The following is a 20022-nucleotide window of genomic DNA, read 5'->3' as shown; positions in this document are numbered from 1 at the left end:
GCGCTCACTATTCTGCTGGTGCAGTCACTGAGAACATACATTACATTACTTATCCTGTATTATACTCCAGAGCTGCGCTCACTATTCTGCTGGTGCAGTCACTGTGTACATACATTACATTACTTATCCTGTATTATACTCCAGAGCTGCGCTCACTATTCTGCTGGTACAGTCACTGTGTACATACATTACATTACTTATGCTGTATTATACTCCAGAGCTGCGCTCACTATTCTGCTGGTACAGTCACTGTGTACATACATTACATTACTTATCCTGTATTATACCAAAGAGCTGCACTCACTATTCTGCTGGTGCAATCACTGTGTACATACATTACATTACTTATTCTGTATTATACTCCAGAGCTGCGCTCACTATTCTGCTGGTGCAGTCAATGTGTACATACATTACTTATCCTGTATTATACTCCAGAGCTGCGCTCATTATTCCGCTGGTGCAGTCGCTGTGTACATACATTACATTACTTATCCTGTATTATACTCCAGAGCTGCGCTCACTATTCTGCTGGTGCAGTCACTGTGTACATACATTACATTACTTATCCTGTATTATACTCCAGAGCTGCGCTCACTATTCTGCTGGTGCAGTCACTGTGTACATACATTACATTACTTATCCTGTATTATACTCCAGAGCTGCGCTCACTATTCTGCTGGTACAGTCACTGTGTAAATACATTACTTCTCCTGTATTATACTCCAGAGCTGCGCTCACTATTCTGCTGGTACAGTCACTGTGTACATACATTACATTACTTATCCTGTATTATACTCCAGAGCTGCGCTCACTATTCTGCTGGTACAGTCACTGTGTACATACATTACATTACTTATCCTGTATTATACTCCAGAGCTGCGCTCACTAGTCTGCTGGTGCAGTCACTGTGTACATACATTACATTACTTATCCTGTATTATACTCCAGAGCTGCGCTCACTATTCTGCTGGTACAGACACTGTGTACATACATTACTTATCCTGTATTATACTCCAGAGCTGCGCTCACTATTCTGCTGGTGACTACAGAAAGAGGGCTGATTGAAGGGTTAATGGGAGCTGTCAGAGGGGTATCGGTGGCTGATTCCTTACATGCTCCCCGGGGCTGGGGGCGGAGGTAGTAACCCTTGCCGCCTGCAGATTTCTGGCTGTTGGTAATTAGGGTGCTTAAGATCCTCATATCGGGGAAGCGACGGCTTTATGGGAAGGCTGTAAAGAGGAGCCATAAAGGAGATTTGGGGGGGGGGGGGGGGGATGACTCAAGGAATGTATTTTACTCCAAGGACACAATTTAAAGTAAAATAAAGAGGAAATACGGAGAATAAAGAGGCGAATACTTAGCGGTTATTTGCATGCGAGCGCCATGTAATTTGATGTAATGTACTGTACATCAGTCAAGCAGGCACTTAGATGGGCATAGACGGAGCGGCGTGCCATCTGACATCTGCTACATTTTATTTATCCTAATAGGAACGTTTCTTGAGTTCATCGAATTACCAGCCATTTTCTCTGCTAATGCTTTGAAAGCAAACGTGCCGCTCGCTCTTCTACTTCCACTGAAGTTTATGGCGTTCAGAAAATATTTGTTAATGGCGGAATTAGCGAGATGGCGCCCTAAGCCGGCTTTTTACTCCGACCAATCATCGCCGGCCCCTTCGCGGCTGATGAGATGCGCACGAAATCTAATAAAAATGGAGGGGAATAAAAATAATAAAAAAAAGGTCAAATGAATAGAATTGCTAAAAAACAGAAAATCTTCGAGGATGTGCTGAAATATCAAAATATGAAGATGGATGAGGACGCCGAATGGCAGAAGGGTGGCGGTGGAAGCCAAGGCGGCAACGGACAGGGCAAAAAACCTGGGAAATGCAACCTCAGGCCATTCACAGGGGCATCTGCCAGTCAGGGTTGTCATAGGGAACACTAGGGATCACAAGCACAAAACCACCAAAGGCCAAGGTTACTGGCCTGCTCGCCTTTTCCCTCTCATAGCACAGTCTCATTTGCACACTGAGGGACTGATACTGCAGCAGCATCCCCCTATCCTCTCACAGTATGAAGCCTCACATAAACACTATGGGAAAGACACTGCAGCTACTTTTCCATCCCTTTCACAGCATACAGCCTCATATTATACGCTATGGGAGAGATACTGCAGCTGCATCCCCCTTCCATCTGACAGCAGTTTCATATACACACTAAGGGAAAGATACTGCAGTTACTCTTCCTCCCCTCTCACAGCATACAGCCTCATATTATACGCTATGGGAGAGATACTGCAGCTGCATCCCCCTCCCGTCTGACAGCAGTTTCATAGACACACTAAGGGAGAGATACTGCAGTTACTCTTCCTCCCCTCTCACAGCATATAGCCTGATACACTGTATAAATAAGGAGTGAACAAAAGAGAAAATAGCAGGGCAGTCCTCCAAGGCGTTTATATAATCTTGAAAAGTTTTACTGAATCTTCAGTAAAAAGCAACAGCATACCCGGTTTCCCCGAAAATAAGACCCCCCCCCCCTTTCACGATCACATACAACCGGCAGTCATGCCGGCACTCCTCTAATTGTTTCCCGCTTTGTTTGCCGATTGTTCCCCGCTCCAGCCGCTGCATAAAACATCCCCCGAAAATAAGAAAGGTCATATATTTCATTAGCTAATTAATTATAAGAACACGTCTTATTTTCGGGGAAACAGGGTAACACGGGGGAGGCATGCCTGGTGGATCAGCAGCAACTAGATAAGTAAGGAGTAATACCACTAAACCTCCTTCCCCTGAGGAATAGATACAGCAGATTCTTCCCTTCCCCTCTCACAGCCTCACCTACAGAGAAACAGAGATACTGCAGCTGCATCCCCCTCCCATCTCAAAGCACAGAGTATCATACAGCCTCACATATACATAGGGGATGATACTGTTGCTGCCCCATTCCCCTCTCACAGCATACTGCTTCACATACAAACATTGACTGAGAAAAACTGCAGCTGCATCCCCTCTCCTCTCACAGCACACAGTATGATATACCCATGGAGAGAAAAATACTGCAGCTGCACCCCCCCCCCCCCCTTCCCTCCTCACAGCCTTACACGATGATGAATGTCTAGTTATTCATGGAGTGGCAGAGACAAGGAGGTAAAGATCGAATACTTTGTACACATGCCTAGTAAGAATCTCTAAACTGCACTGCTTCTTATCGTGGCTGGGGCTGAGCCAACGTGTAGAGGCCTTGAATTGACTGCAACGTCTACTGCCACGCCGCAGGAAGAATTACATTTTTACTGCTGTTGCTACAGTATATAAAGGCTTATGTATCGCCTATATATCAGATTGATATCCGCAGATAGAAGCTTTTTCTTCTCCTCTGAAGAGACGTGAAGGACGTAAGCGCGGGAGCTCCATTAGCCGGCGTGTTCAGCGGAGGGTCTGGGGAGCGCCGCATGTATTTTCAATTAAGCCTTTTCGATGACCAAGAGGCAAGTCTCTGTGTGAACTTCTTCTAGCAGGGTAATGATATCTCTATAGGAGGGGAACAAACGTGAATCCTAATTTTACCCTCCTCCAGAGACGGGAAAAGAAATTATCATATTATTTCATCCCAAGGACAGGCCGCCAAGATGATTAGCGCTCGCATCCCTGAAGGAAACCTGCGAAGATTACAATCCGTCTCCATTCCAAGATCTTCTAACCCGAGCACCAAGACAAGGCCCCGACCCCGCTCCTCTCCTCCGGAGTCATCACTTGGTATCTGTATCCAGTAATGGCTCCGGCCTCCAAAGGAACTGGGAGGAAATGAAGGAACTGCTTAATTTATTGAAATTTGACATCCATAGAGAGGTTTCAATTACAAGTCGGACGGTTCTGTATCATTTCCTGTAAGGAAGCGGCTCGGGTCATTTCCTCCATAAATGTATATGCTGCCATCCGCCATCTATATAGAGGGCTGCTGGGAAATAGGAAAAGTTCTGAGCGTTATTAATCCAGGAGACTTGTCCCTTAAAGCGACGGCGAAGAGGAGAAAAAATTATTTTGATGAAACGGTTTAATGTAAGATTAAGAAAAGTTACACCGAGGCAAGTGGATCCGGTCATATCGGGAGCCCATCAGCAGTTATGACCCTTTAAAACCCGCAGACGGCATCATATAGAGCTGTCATGGTGAACCTATGGCACGTGTGCCAGAGGTGGCGCTCAGAGCCCTCTCTGTGGGCACCCATCTGTGGAACAGATTGTACTGTGTGGGGCTCACTGTGGAGCAGACTGCAATGTGTGGGGCTCACTGTGGAGCAAATCGTACTGTGTATCTGCCACTGTGGAGCAAACTGTACTGTGTATCGGCCAATGTGGAGCAAATTGTACTGTGTATCGGCCAATGTGGAGCAAATTGTACTGTGTATCGGCCACTGTGGAGCAAACTGTACTGTGTATCGGCCACTGTGGAGCAAACTGTACTGTGTATCGGCCAATGTGGAGCAAATTGTACTGTGTATCGGCCACTGTGGAGCAAACTGTACTGTGTATCGGCCAATGTGGAGCAAATTGTACTGTGTATCGGCCACTGTGGAGCAAACTGTACTGTGTATCCGCCACTGTGGAGCAAATTGTACTGTGTGGGGCTCACTGTGGAGCAAATTGTACTGTGTGTGGGCCCTTCTCTACTTTTATCACATAGTATCTGTTTTATAGCAGACAAGTGATATTATTACAGTCCGTCTGTAATTGTTCACAATTGTGGATCTGCGCAGTATTAAGATTAAATTGCCGTGTTGGTTTTGGGTTGCAGTTTGGGCAAACGGCCTCTAAAAGGTTCGCCATCACAGATCTAGAGGATGGGGAATGAAGGGTTATCCTACATAGGGTGAAGGCCATGCAGGTTGTATGAAGTTTAATGCCCACAGGTTCTCCAGGAGGAGACCCACTCATGTCCATTGCTCTCTACAAGGAACGCTCCCAGCCCCCTCCCCTCTGTCGACCACTCAAGTAGTTTCTTCGTTGGACACCAGGACAAAGAAGAGGGGCCCGGGAAGTAATTAGGGAAAAGAGCTCTGAGAAGTGTCAATGAAGAGGCCGCCTCATAGGTACTTGTAATGGCCACCCCCTGGGACATAATGCAGATTTCTCAGTCAACATGCATGATTACTACCCCAGTGTGTTTACACTCTTCCCCCTCCTGCATATAGCACCGTCAGATTCTGAGGGGTTAAAATCGTCGACAGACCCCTCCCCCCTTTAACCAGGACCTGACTACCTAGACAGCAAATAAATGTATTTGCCAAGCATCGCTATCCTCTGTTATTCCTCTGAGAAATGTATAAATTGACAAAGTCTGTACCTTCGCCCTGATGACCAACACCCTCTAATGGGACCATTTACAGAAACCAGAACCGGAATGCACTAGACACCAGTGAAACCAGTATAGAGGTCACTGGTTCAGTCTTGATGTCGTCCCAATACTTTATGACTAGGAGTCCAAACCACAGAAAGGTTTGCCTATAATTCTGGCTCCGGCAGATAGAATTCTTCAGGAGGAGTTACAGAGGAGCAGAAGGCTGTCGGTCATGGCAGCGCCGAACAGAAGAGTGGAGGACGCCAAGCCGGCTGTATGTGTGCGGTGATAAGCCGGACGCTGCGCTGCAACCAATGCCAACTGTCTAAAATGTGAGTACAGGAGACGAGCCCCATCCCCAATCTATCATACCCAGGTACTCATCATAGAAGACTATGCAAATGATCACATATTTGGAGAATTCCATTACCAAGTCACAAAGTTTAGTTTTTAGGTTTTCTATTCTTACAATCTCTTGTCTTCCTTATAAAACTCCAACTATCATGGCGGCCGAAAACTATGGACTCTGCCAAGAAGAAGATCCCCCTTAGGATGACCAGTATTACTACCACAGTCCAGGAATCCGACCAGGTCTGACAACATCTCCTTAGGGTGAGCAAGAAAGACTGGTGACCTCCGCTCTCTGGGGCTCATCACAAAAACATTTCCCAAAAATATCTGCACCATTTATGGCAGACGATCAGATGGATTTCCACAATTGCTCCCTCTCCCCTCTGACTGCACACAGTCTATCATAGAGAGAGAGAGAAAGAGAGCCCTTCTCGCATCATACAGACAGACAATGTAGGAGAGATACTGCAGCTGCTCCCACTTCCCTTCTAGCAGCATACACCCATTCATATACACTGTAGTAGAGATACTGCAGCTGCTCCCACTTCCCTTCTAGCAGCATACAGTCATTCATATACACTGTAGTAGAGATACTGCAGCTGCTCCCACTTCTCTTCTAGCAGCATACACCCATTCATATACACTGTAGTAGAGATACTGCAGCTGCTCCCACTTCCCTTCTAGCAGCATACAGTCATTCATATACACTGTAGTAGAGATACTGCAGCTGCTCCCACTTCTCTTCTAGCAGCATACACCCATTCATATACACTGTAGTAGAGATCCTGCAGCTGCTCCCCCTTCCCTTCTAGCAGCATACACCCATTCATATACACTGTAGGAGAGATACTGCAGCTGCTCCCACTTCTCTTCTAGCAGCATACAGTCATTCATATACACTGTAGTAAAGATCCTGCAGCTGCTCCCCCTTCTCTTCTAGCAGCATACACCCATTCATATACACTGTAGGGGAGATACTGCAGCTGCTCCCACTTCCCTTCTAGCAGCATACAGTCATTCATATACACTGTAGGAGAGATACTGCAGCTGCTCCCCCTTCCCTTCTAGCAGCATACACCCATTCATATACACTGTAGTAGAGATCCTGCAGCTGCTCCCCCTTCTCTTCTAGCAGCATACACCCATTCATATACACTGTAGTAGAGATACTGCAGCTGCTCCCACTTCCCTTCTAGCAGCATACAGTCATTCATATACACTGTAGGAGAGATACTGCAGCTGCTCCCACTTCTCTTCTAGCAGCATACACCCATTCATATACACTGTAGTAGAGATACTGCAGCTGCTCCCCCTTCCCTTCTAGCAGCATACACCCATTCATATACACTGTAGTAGAGATCCTGCAGCTGCTCCCACTTCCCTTCTAGCAGCATACACCCATTCATATACACTGTAGTAGAGATCCTGCAGCTGCTCCCACTTCCCTTCTAGCAGCATACACCCATTCATATACACTGTAGTAGAGATACTGCAGCTGCTCCCACTTCCCTTCTAGCAGCATACAGTCATTCATATACACTGTAGTAGAGATACTGCAGCTGCTCCCACTTCCCTTCTAGCAGCATACACCCATTCATATACACTGTAGGAGAGATACTGCAGCTGCTCCCACTTCCCTTCTAGCAGCATACAGTCATTCATATACACTGTAGTAGAGATACTGCAGCTGCTCCCCCTTCCTGTCTAGCAGCATACACCCATTCATATACACTGTAGTAGAGATACTGCAGCTGCTCCCCCTTCCCTTCTAGCAGCATACACCCATTCATATACACTGTAGTAGAGATACTGCAGCTGCTCCCACTTCTCTTCTAGCAGCATACACCCATTCATATACACTGTAGGAGAGATACTGCAGCTGCTCCCACTTCCCTTCTAGCAGCATACAGTCATTCATATACACTGTAGTAGAGATACTGCAGCTGCTCCCACTTCCCTTCTAGCAGCATACAGTCATTCATATACACTGTAGTAGAGATACTGCAGCTGCTCCCACTTCCCTTCTAGCAGCATACAGTCATTCATATACACTGTAGTAGAGATACTGCAGCTGCTCCCACTTCCCTTCTAGCAGCATACACCCATTCATATACACTGTAGTAGAGATACTGCAGCTGCTCCCCCTTCCCTTCTAGCAGCATACACCCATTCATATACACTGTAGTAGAGATACTGCAGCTGCTCCCACTTCCCTTCTAGCAGCATACACCCATTCATATACACTGTAGTAGAGATCCTGCAGCTTCTCCCACTTCCCTTCTAGCAGCATACACCCATTCATATACACTGTAGTAGAGATCCTGCAGCTGCTCCCACTTCTCTTCTAGCAGCATACACCCATTCATATACACTGTAGTAGAGATCCTGCAGCTGCTCCCCCTTCTCTTCTAGCAGCATACACCCATTCATATACACTGTAGTAGAGATCCTGCAGCTGCTCCCCCTTCCCTTCTAGCAGCATACACCCATTCATATACACTGTAGTAGAGATACTGCAGCTGCTCCCACTTCCCTTCTAGCAGCATACACCCATTCATATACACTGTAGTAGAGATCCTGCAGCTGCTCCCACTTCTCTTCTAGCAGCATACACCCATTCATATACACTGTAGTAGAGATACTGCAGCTGCTCCCACTTCTCTTCTAGCAGCATACAGTCATTCATATACACTGTAGTAGAGATCCTGCAGCTGCTCCCACTTCCCTTCTAGCAGCATACAGTCATTCATACACAGTGTGGGAGAGATCCTGCAGCTGCTCCCCCTTCCCTTCTAGCAGCATACACCCATTCATATACACTGTAGGAGAGATACTGCAGCTGCTCCCACTTCCCTTCTAGCAGCATACAGTCATTCATACACAGTGTGGGAGAGATCCTGCAGCTGCTCCCCCTTCCCTTCTAGCAGCATACAGTCATTCATACACAGTGTGGGAGAGATCCTGCAGCTGCTCCCCCTTCCCTTCTAGCAGCATACAGTCATTCATATACACTGTAGTAGAGATACTGCAGCTGCTCCCACTTCCCTTCTAGCAGCATACACCCATTCATATACACTGTAGTAGAGATACTGCAGCTGCTCCCCCTTCCCTTCTAGCAGCATACACCCATTCATATACACTGTAGTAGAGATCCTGCAGCTGCTCCCACTTCCCTTCTAGCAGCATACAGTCATTCATATACACTGTAGTAGAGATCCTGCAGCTGCTCCCACTTCCCTTCTAGCAGCATACAGTCATTCATATACACTGTAGTAGAGATCCTGCAGCTGCTCCCACTTCCCTTCTAGCAGCATACAGTCATTCATATACACTGTAGTAGAGATCCTGCAGCTGCTCCCACTTCCCTTCTAGCAGCATACACCCATTCATATACACTGTAGGAGAGATACTGCAGCTGCTCCCCCTTCCCTTCTAGCAGCATACAGTCATTCATATACACTGTAGTAGAGATACTGCAGCTGCTCCGCCTTCCCTTCTAGCAGCATACACCCATTCATATACACTGTAGTAGAGATACTGCAGCTGCTCCCACTTCCCTTCTAGCAGCATACAGTCATTCATATACACTGTAGGAGAGATACTGCAGCTGCTCCCACTTCCCTTCTAGCAGCATACACCCATTCATATACACTGTAGTAGAGATACTGCAGCTGCTCCCCCTTCCCTTCTAGCAGCATACACCCATTCATATACACTGTAGGAGAGATACTGCAGCTGCTCCCACTTCCCTTCTAGCAGCATACAGTCATTCATATACACTGTAGTAGAGATACTGCAGCTGCTCCCCCTTCTCTTCTAGCAGCATACAGTCATTCATATACACTGTAGTAGAGATCCTGCAGCTGCTCCCACTTCCCTTCTAGCAGCATACACCCATTCATATACACTGTAGTAGAGATACTGCAGCTGCTCCCACTTCCCTTCTAGCAGCATACACCCATTCATATACACTATAGTAGAGATACTGCAGCTGCTCCCCCTTCCTGTCTAGCAGCATACACCCATTCATATACACTGTAGGAGAGATACTGCAGCTGCTCCCCCTTCCCTTCTAGCAGCATACACCCATTCATATACACTGTAGTAGAGATACTGCAGCTGCTCCCCCTTCCCTTCTAGCAGCATACACCCATTCATATACACTGTAGGAGAGATACTGCAGCTGCTCCCACTTCCCTTCTAGCAGCATACAGTCATTCATATACACTGTAGTAGAGATACTGCAGCTGCTCCCACTTCCCTTCTAGCAGCATACACCCATTCATATACACTGTAGTAGAGATCCTGCAGCTGCTCCCACTTCCCTTCTAGCAGCATACACCCATTCATATACACTGTAGTAGAGATACTGCAGCTGCTCCCCCTTCCCTTCTAGCAGCATACACCCATTCATATACACTGTAGTAGAGATACTGCAGCTGCTCCCCCTTCCCTTCTAGCAGCATACACCCATTCATATACACTGTAGTAGAGATCCTGCAGCTGCTCCCACTTCCCTTCTAGCAGCATACACCCATTCATATACACTGTAGTAGAGATACTGCAGCTGCTCCCCCTTCTCTTCTAGCAGCATACACCCATTCATATACACTGTAGGAGAGATACTGCAGCTGCTCCCACTTCCCTTCTAGCAGCATACAGTCATTCATATACACTGTAGTAGAGATACTGCAGCTGCTCCCCCTTCCTGTCTAGCAGCATACAGTCATTCATATACACTGTAGTAGAGATCCTGCAGCTGCTCCCACTTCCCTTCTAGCAGCATACAGTCATTCATATACACTGTAGGAGAGATACTGCAGCTGCTCCCCCTTCCCTTCTAGCAGCATACACCCATTCATATACACTGTAGTAGAGATACTGCAGCTGCTCCCCCTTCCCTTCTAGCAGCATACACCCATTCATATACACTGTAGTAGAGATACTGCAGCTGCTCCCCCTTCTCTTCTAGCAGCATACAGTCATTCATATACAGTGTGGGAGAGATACTGCAGCTGCTCCCACTTCCCTTCTAGCAGCATACACCCATTCATATACACTGTAGTAGAGATACTGCAGCTGCTCCCACTTCCCTTCTAGCAGCATACAGTCATTCATATACACTGTAGTAGAGATACTGCAGCTGCTCCCACTTCTCTTCTAGCAGCATACAGTCATTCATATACACTGTAGTAGAGATACTGCAGCTGCTCCCCCTTCCCTTCTAGCAGCATACACCCATTCATATACACTGTAGGAGAGATACTGCAGCTGCTCCCCCTTCCCTTCTAGCAGCATACACCCATTCATATACACTGTAGTAGAGATACTGCAGCTGCTCCCACTTCCCTTCTAGCAGCATACACCCATTCATATACACTGTAGTAGAGATACTGCAGCTGCTCCCCCTTCCCTTCTAGCAGCATACACCCATTCATATACACTGTAGTAGAGATACTGCAGCTGCTCCCACTTCCCTTCTAGCAGCATACAGTCATTCATATACACTGTAGGAGAGATACTGCAGCTGCTCCCCCTTCCTGTCTAGCAGCATACACCCATTCATATACACTGTAGTAGAGATCCTGCAGCTTCTCCCACTTCCCTTCTAGCAGCATACAGTCATTCATATACACTGTAGTAGAGATACTGCAGCTGCTCCCACTTCCCTTCTAGCAGCATACAGTCATTCATATACACTGTAGTAGAGATACTGCAGCTGCTCCCACTTCCCTTCTAGCAGCATACAGTCATTCATATACACTGTAGTAGAGATCCTGCAGCTGCTCCCCCTTCTCTTCTAGCAGCATACACCCATTCATATACACTGTAGTAGAGATACTGCAGCTGCTCCCACTTCCCTTCTAGCAGCATACACCCATTCATATACACTGTAGTAGAGATACTGCAGCTGCTCCCCCTTCTCTTCTAGCAGCATACACCCATTCATATACACTGTAGTAGAGATACTGCAGCTGCTCCCCCTTCCCTTCTAGCAGCATACACCCATTCATATACACTGTAGTAGAGATACTGCAGCTGCTCCCACTTCCCTTCTAGCAGCATACACCCATTCATATACACTGTAGTAGAGATACTGCAGCTGCTCCCACTTCCCTTCTAGCAGCATACACCCATTCATATACACTGTAGGAGAGATACTGCAGCTGCTCCCACTTCCCTTCTAGCAGCATACAGTCATTCATATACACTGTAGTAGAGATACTGCAGCTGCTCCCCCTTCTCTTCTAGCAGCATACAGTCATTCATATACACTGTAGTAGAGATCCTGCAGCTGCTCCCCCTTCCCTTCTAGCAGCATACACCCATTCATATACACTGTAGGAGAGATACTGCAGCTGCTCCCACTTCCCTTCTAGCAGCATACAGTCATTCATACACAGTGTGGGAGAGATACTGCAGCTGCTCCCCCTTCCCTTCTAGCAGCATACACCCATTCATATACACTGTAGTAGAGATACTGCAGCTGCTCCCACTTCCCTTCTAGCAGCATACAGTCATTCATATACACTGTAGGAGAGATACTGCAGCTGCTCCCACTTCCCTTCTAGCAGCATACAGTTATTCATATACACTGTAGTAGAGATACTGCAGCTGCTCCCCCTTCTGTTCTAGCAGCATACACCCATTCATATACACTGTAGTAGAGATACTGCAGCTGCTCCCCCTTCCTGTCTAGCAGCATACACCCATTCATATACACTGTAGTAGAGATCCTGCAGCTTCTCCCACTTCCCTTCTAGCAGCATACAGTCATTCATATACACTGTAGTAGAGATACTGCAGCTGCTCCCCCTTCCTGTCTAGCAGCATACAGTCATTCATATACACTGTAGTAGAGATACTGCAGCTGCTCCCCCTTCCTGTCTAGCAGCATACAGTCATTCATATACACTGTAGTAGAGATACTGCAGCTGCTCCCCCTTCCCTTCTAGCAGCATACACCCATTCAAACACACTGTGGGAGAGATCCTGCAGCTGCTCCCTACTCCTCCCCGCTTTCTATACACTGTTTTATACAAGGTGGTTACTTAGATGTTTATTGAACATTTATAATAAAGGTAACGTACCAGCCTCTGGAAGGTGAGAATCATTACAGAAATATGATGGACAGACTTTACTCCCCCTCCGCAGCCCTGCAGAGAGCTCATGGTAATGCAGCCATTGGGTCTATGACATATTCTGGGAATTGCTATATAAGCTGTTCCCTATTACCACCTGGTCAATCGTTACTTTCGGGGGCGACTTAATAGATTCTGCATGTAATATCCACAAATGGACTCCTGCCCTTTATTCCATCCCCTGACAGGACATGTCTCGATCGCACGTTACAGACATCCCGTCAATCTCTCCCTTTCCGTATACCAGGCTGCTGACAGTAAAGAATGGCCGCCGGCTGCATCATGGATCCGAAAGCTTCATTACGCATTGAAGGATTAAACGTCTAGAATAAACCATCAATACTTTTTGCTGCGCTGCTGGACCGGAAAACGCTAAGAGCCTGTAATATCTGGAGGAATAGTTATTGATGAAACCGATAACTCAGTACTGACAAGGAAGGAAGGAATCCGGGAGATCGCCAACACAAGGGGTCTATACAACCCCAATAATAAGAGACACCCATTAAAGAACATGGCCGAGGTCAGGGCTCAGCATCAATAAGGAGGACCAGAAAACCAAGAAGGAAAAGGAGCCAGGATAGGTTATAACCCTGGATCAGCAGGTGAGACAATGTAAGATGGTCTCCTTTAAAGGGATCCTATGATTCAGAAGGAATTTTCTGTCCCTAACACGTTGGAATAGCCTTAAGAAAGGCTATTCATCTCCTAGCTTTAGAGGTCTTCTCCGCGCTGCCGTTCTGTAGAAATACCAGTTTTTGCTGGTATGCAAATGAGCTATCTTGCAGCACTGGGGGCGGTCCTCAGCACTCAAACAGCACTGAGGGCGGTCCTCAGCACTCAAACAGTACAGGGGGCGTCCCCAATGCTGCCAGAGAACTCTACAGCGACGCCTCTATCTTCTTCAGGACTGTGCATGCCCGCGGCCACAAGAAAAATGGCCACTAACACAGTAAGTAAGTTACCATTTTCTTGTGGCCTGTGGGCATGCGCAGTCGGCTCTACCCGAGGCCTACAAGTTTCACCACCTACGCCGGAAGAAGACACAGGAAGGGGACGTTCCTAAAGAAGATGGAGGTTGCACTGGAAAGTTCTCTCGCAGCATTGGGGACGCCCCCAGTGCTGTTTGAGCGCTGGGGACCGCCCCCAGTGCTGCTGGAGAACTCATTTGCATACCGGCGAAAACTGGAATTTCTACAGAACGGTGGCGTGGAGAAGACATCTAAAAGTAGGAGACAAATAGCCTTTCATAAGGCTATTCCGATGTGTTAGAAACAAAAAAATTCCTTCTGAATGATAGGATCCCTTTAAAAATCCAGGTGGATTCCTGTGGAACAGGAGGGCTCTGGTAAGATGGGGGTCGGAGAAGCCGACAAGGAAGAAGAAGGCGGCCCTAAAACTGACTTTCGGAGCGACCAATAGCTCCAAACTGACTACACATTGAAAGAAAAAAAAGCAAACTGGGCCTGACAGGTCCCCTTTAAATCCCTTTAAGACCCCATTATGCCTTTCAACAAACTTTATTCAACTTTTCCCAAGGATGACAAATTGCCGTATCATTACCGATAACAGGAAGCAGACGCCATACGGAAGAATATTTTTCAGAATATATGTGAACCGATATAATCCTTGAATGCCCTTTCAATCAAGTGTACCCCGCGCCGCCCACTTAGGAGAGCGACGGAACAAAATATAAATTAACATGCCAAAACGTATAGCAAGACGGCATTAAGCTGCGAGCCCGAGCGGTAATTAGCACAAGACTCCTATAAAGCACAGATTTCATAATTATATATATATTTTTTTCCATTTTCCCTGAAAACAGCGACTCTCGGGGACGCAGAAGAGATTGGGTTATGTTTACCGCCACCTAGCCAAGTGCTTGGGAAAAAAAGAAAAGAGGGACGAGGACATGGCGTGATGGTAGCGGCGAGGGGGGGGGAGGGATATGGAAGGTGAAAAGGGAAAAATAGCACAATAAGTATTAGGAGAGGCTTTATGGATGTGACTATAGAAACAGAAAATGTCAAGGTCTGTGTACATTCCGTAAATGAAAGTGAAATTATATAAAAGCAGTAGCTAATAAAAAAGAATGAGTGCTCTGTGTCTGCGGCTTTCATTTATAAGAATAAAAACCACAAAAAGTAAAGAAGGTTGTTGTTTCCTTCGCTTTTTGACAGAATTAAGCTTTATTGTGGGATTATGAGAACCGCTGTCTGGATTTTTCATTTCCCTTCGCTGCCAAATTGGCCCTTTCCACGCTTTACAGACCTAATAAACACAATTTTTTGGATTTCCTGCGTTAAGAACAAAGTTACCTGATAAACCGCGCGGCCTTCGACTCGTGGCTCAGGGGCCGACACACTACAAGTCACAGGACGGCGATAAGAGGAGTCAGAGGGTAAAGCCGGAATTAAAGGGAAAACACAAAGTTATTTAGAATTTGAATATAATTGTCATCCTGCCCAGGAAAGAGCAGACGCAATATTATATCCTGATAATAGTCCTGTATTGTGCGCAGTGTCGTCACCTGCCAGGTAGTACCCCATACCAAAATAGAGGGGGGGGGGGGGGAGTGACACAAGGAAATTCATCTGTCGCCCTGAAATTTACTACTCCTATGTACAAGAATATAACTACTATAATACTACTCCTATGTACAAGAATATAACTACTATAATACTGCTCCTATGTACAAGAATATAACTACTATAATACTACTCCTATGTACAAGAATATAACTACTATAATACTACTCCTATGTACAAGAATATAACTACTATAATACTACTCCTATGTACAAGAATATAACTACTATAATACTACCTCCTATGTACAAGAATATAACTACTATAATACTACTCCTATGTACAGGAATATAACTACTATAATACTACCTCTAATGTACAAGAATATAACTACTATAATACTGCTCCTATGTACAAGAATATAACTACTATAATACTACTCCTATGTACAAGAATATAACTACTATAATACTACTCCTATGTACAAGAATATAACTACTATAATACTACTCCTATGTACAAGAATATAACTACTATAATACTACTCCTATGTACAAGAATATAACTACTATAATACTACTCCTATGTACAAGAATATAACTACTATAATACTACCTCCTATGTACAAGAATATAACTACTATAATACTACTCCTATGTACAGGAATATAACTACTATAATACTACCTCCTATGTACAAGAATATAACTACTATAATACTACTCCTATGTACAAGAATATAACTACTATAATACTACCTCCTATGTACAAGAATATAACTACTATAATACTACTCCTATGTACAGGAATATAACTACTATAATACTACCTCCTATGTACAAGAATATAACTACTATAATACTACTCCTATGTACAAGAATATAACTACTATAATACTACCTCCTATGTACAAGAATATAACTACTATAATACTGGTCCTATGTACAAGAATATAACTACTATAATACTACCTCCTATGTACAAGAATATAACTACTATAATACTACTCCTATGTACAAGAATATAACTACTATAATACTACCTCCTATGTACAAGAATATAACTACTATAATACTGGTCCTATGTACAAGAATATAACTACTATAATACTACTCCTATGTACAAGAATATAACTACTATAATACTACCTCCTATGTACAAGAATATAACTACTATAATACTACTCCTATGTACAAGAATATAACTACTATAATACTGGTCCTATGTACAAGAATATAACTACTATAATACTACTCCTATGTACAAGAATGTAACTACTATAATACTGGTCCTATGTACAAGAATATAACTACTATAATACTGCTCCTATGTACAAGAATATAACTACTATAATACTACTCCTATGTACAAGAATATAACTACTATAATACTACTCCTATGTACAAGAATATAACTACTATAATACTACTCCTATGTACAAGAATATAACTACTATAATACTGCTCCTATGTACAAGAATATAACTACTATAATACTACCTCCTATGTACAAGAATATAACTACTATAATACTACTCCTATGTACAAGAATATAACTACTATAATACTACCTCCTATGTACAAGAATATAACTACTATAATACTACTCCTATGTACAAGAATATAACTACTATAATACTACCTCCTATGTACAAGAATATAACTACTATAATACTACCTCCTATGTACAAGAATATAACTACTATAATACTACTCCTATGTACAAGAATATAACTACTATAATACTACTCCTATATACAAGAATATAACTACTATAATACTGCTCCTATGTACAAGAATATAACTACTATAATACTACTCCGTACAAGAATATAACTACTATAATACTACTCCTATGTACAAGAATATAACTACTATAATACTGCTCCTATGTACAAGAATATAACTACTATAATACTACCTCCTATGTACAAGAATATAACTACTATAATACTACTCCTATGTACAAGAATATAACTACTATAATACTACTCCTATGTACAAGAATATAACTACTATAATACTACCTCCTATGTACAAGAATATAACTACTATAATACTACCTCCTATGTACAAGAATATAACTACTATAATACTACTCCTATGTACAAGAATATAACTACTATAATACTACTCCTATATACAAGAATATAACTACTATAATACTGCTCCTATGTACAAGAATATAACTACTATAATACTACTCCGTACAAGACTATAACTACTATAATACTACTCCTATGTACAAGAATATAACTACTATAATACTACTCCTATGTACAAGAATATAACTACTATAATACTACCTCCTATGTACAAGAATATAACTAATATAATACTACCTCCTATGTACAAGAATATAACTACTATAATACTACTCCTATATACAAGAATATAACTACTATAATACTACCTCCTATGTACAAGAATATAACTACTATAATACTGCTCCTATGTACAAGAATATAACTACTATAATACTACTATGTACAAGAATATAACTACTATAATACTACCTCCTATGTACAAGAATATAACTACTATAATACTACTCCTATGTACAAGAATATAACTACTATAATACTACTCCTATGTACAAGAATATAACTACTATAATACTGCTCCCATGTACAAGGATATAACTACTATAATACTACTCCTATGTACAAGAATATAACTACTATAATACTGCTCCCATGTACAAGGATATAACTACTATAATACTACTCCTATGTACAAGAATATAACTACTATAATACTGCTCCTATGTACAAGAATATAACTACTATAATACTGCTCCTATGTACAAGAATATAACTACTATAATACTACTCCTATGTACAAGAATATAACTACTATAATACTGCTCCTATGTACAAGAATATAACTACTATAATACTGCTCCTATGTACAAGAATATAACTACTATAATACTACTCCTATGTACAAGAATATTACTATAATACTACTCCTATGTACAAGAATATAACTACTATAATACTGCTCCTATGTACAAGAATATAACTACTATAATACTACCTCCTATGTACAAGAATATAACTACTATAATACTACCTCCTATGTACAAGAATATAACTACTATAATACTACTCCTATGTACAAGAATATAACTACTATAATACTACTCCTATGTACAAGAATATAACTACTATAATACTACCTCCTATGTACAAGAATATAACTAATATAATACTACCTCCTATGTACAAGAATATAACTACTATAATACTACTCCTATATACAAGAATATAACTACTATAATACTACCTCCTATGTACAAGAATATAACTACTATAATACTGCTCCTATGTACAAGAATATAACTACTATAATACTACTATGTACAAGAATATAACTACTATAATACTACCTCCTATGTACAAGAATATAACTACTATAATACTACTCCTATGTACAAGAATATAACTACTATAATACTGCTCCTATGTACAAGAATATAACTACTATAATACTGCTCCTATGTACAAGAATATAACTACTATAATACTACTCCTATGTACAAGAATATAACTACTATAATACTGCTCCTATGTACAAGAATATAACTACTATAATACTGCTCCTATGTACAAGAATATAACTACTATAATACTACTCCTATGTACAAGAATATAACTACTATAATACTGCTCCTATGTACAAGAATATAACTACTATAATACTACCTCCTATGTACAAGAATATAACTACTATAATACTACCTCCTATGTACAAGAATATAACTACTATAATACTACTCCTATGTACAAGAATATAACTACTATAATACTACCTCCTATGTACAAGTATATAACTACTATAATACTACCTCCTATGTACAAGAATATAACTACTATAATACTGCTCCTATGTACAAGAATATAACTACTATAATACTGCCTCTGAATGGAGATATTAGACACTGTTTTCTCTCCTGTACAGTTCACACGAGTCATTTTTCTCTACATGACTGCATATTGTGGTAGAATATATAAGTAAGTTGCCATATGGAATCATTATAACCTGACTTGCGGAGACTCCTTACAATGTGATGTATAAAACATTAGTGCGGTAACAAGCTTACAAGCTGCGCTATTGTGTTCCCTACACAGCGGCTCCTCTCATTCGATCCATTTCGCTGTTTACACAACACTCCCAGTTCTGGAGTCAGATAACAGCATGGAGGTGTCACGGCCGCCGCTCAACTTTGATGCAATTTTTTATCACGCAAGGAAAATGCAGAACACGTTAATGGGGGTGTAAAGTAGATTGCACCTGCTCATGACCTATTGATACTAATGTCGATTATGTAACACAATAATCAGAACAATAAAGCTGCAAGTGAAACGGCCGCAGACACTTCGGAGAAACTTCTAGCGTGTCTGCAGTGGAATATGAAAACTTTGCAGCGCTCTAAGACCCCAAGTCCTGCACTTCATTTGCCTTCAATGCTCAGTTGTTGGCGCCGCAGACTCCTCGCCCTCTTCCCTAATTGTTACACATACAGAGGAGTTACATCCCCGATTTAGAAATCGTTCTTTCAGTATCTCTCTCAGTTTCTCACAGCATGGAGTACATTTTATTGAGTGGGTACCATTGAATCACCCCAGATGTCATATGGTATATCCCGGAGTATATTCT

The 20022-nt window shown here is 42.8% G+C and overlaps 1 protein-coding gene across 3 annotated transcripts in view; it reads right to left on the bottom strand.

Moving 5' to 3' along the window:
- Positions 1–20022, bottom strand: part of CHCHD6 (coiled-coil-helix-coiled-coil-helix domain containing 6) — a 146771-nt gene that overhangs the window by 72950 nt on the left and 53799 nt on the right. The window lies entirely within an intron of this gene.

The sequence above is a fragment of the Leptodactylus fuscus genome, chromosome 9, assembly GCF_031893055.1.
Source record: "Leptodactylus fuscus isolate aLepFus1 chromosome 9, aLepFus1.hap2, whole genome shotgun sequence".
Taxonomy (NCBI): Eukaryota; Metazoa; Chordata; class Amphibia; order Anura; family Leptodactylidae; genus Leptodactylus; species Leptodactylus fuscus.
The sequence above is the reverse complement of the archived record's forward strand: the minus strand, read 5'-3'. Positions and strand labels throughout refer to the sequence as shown.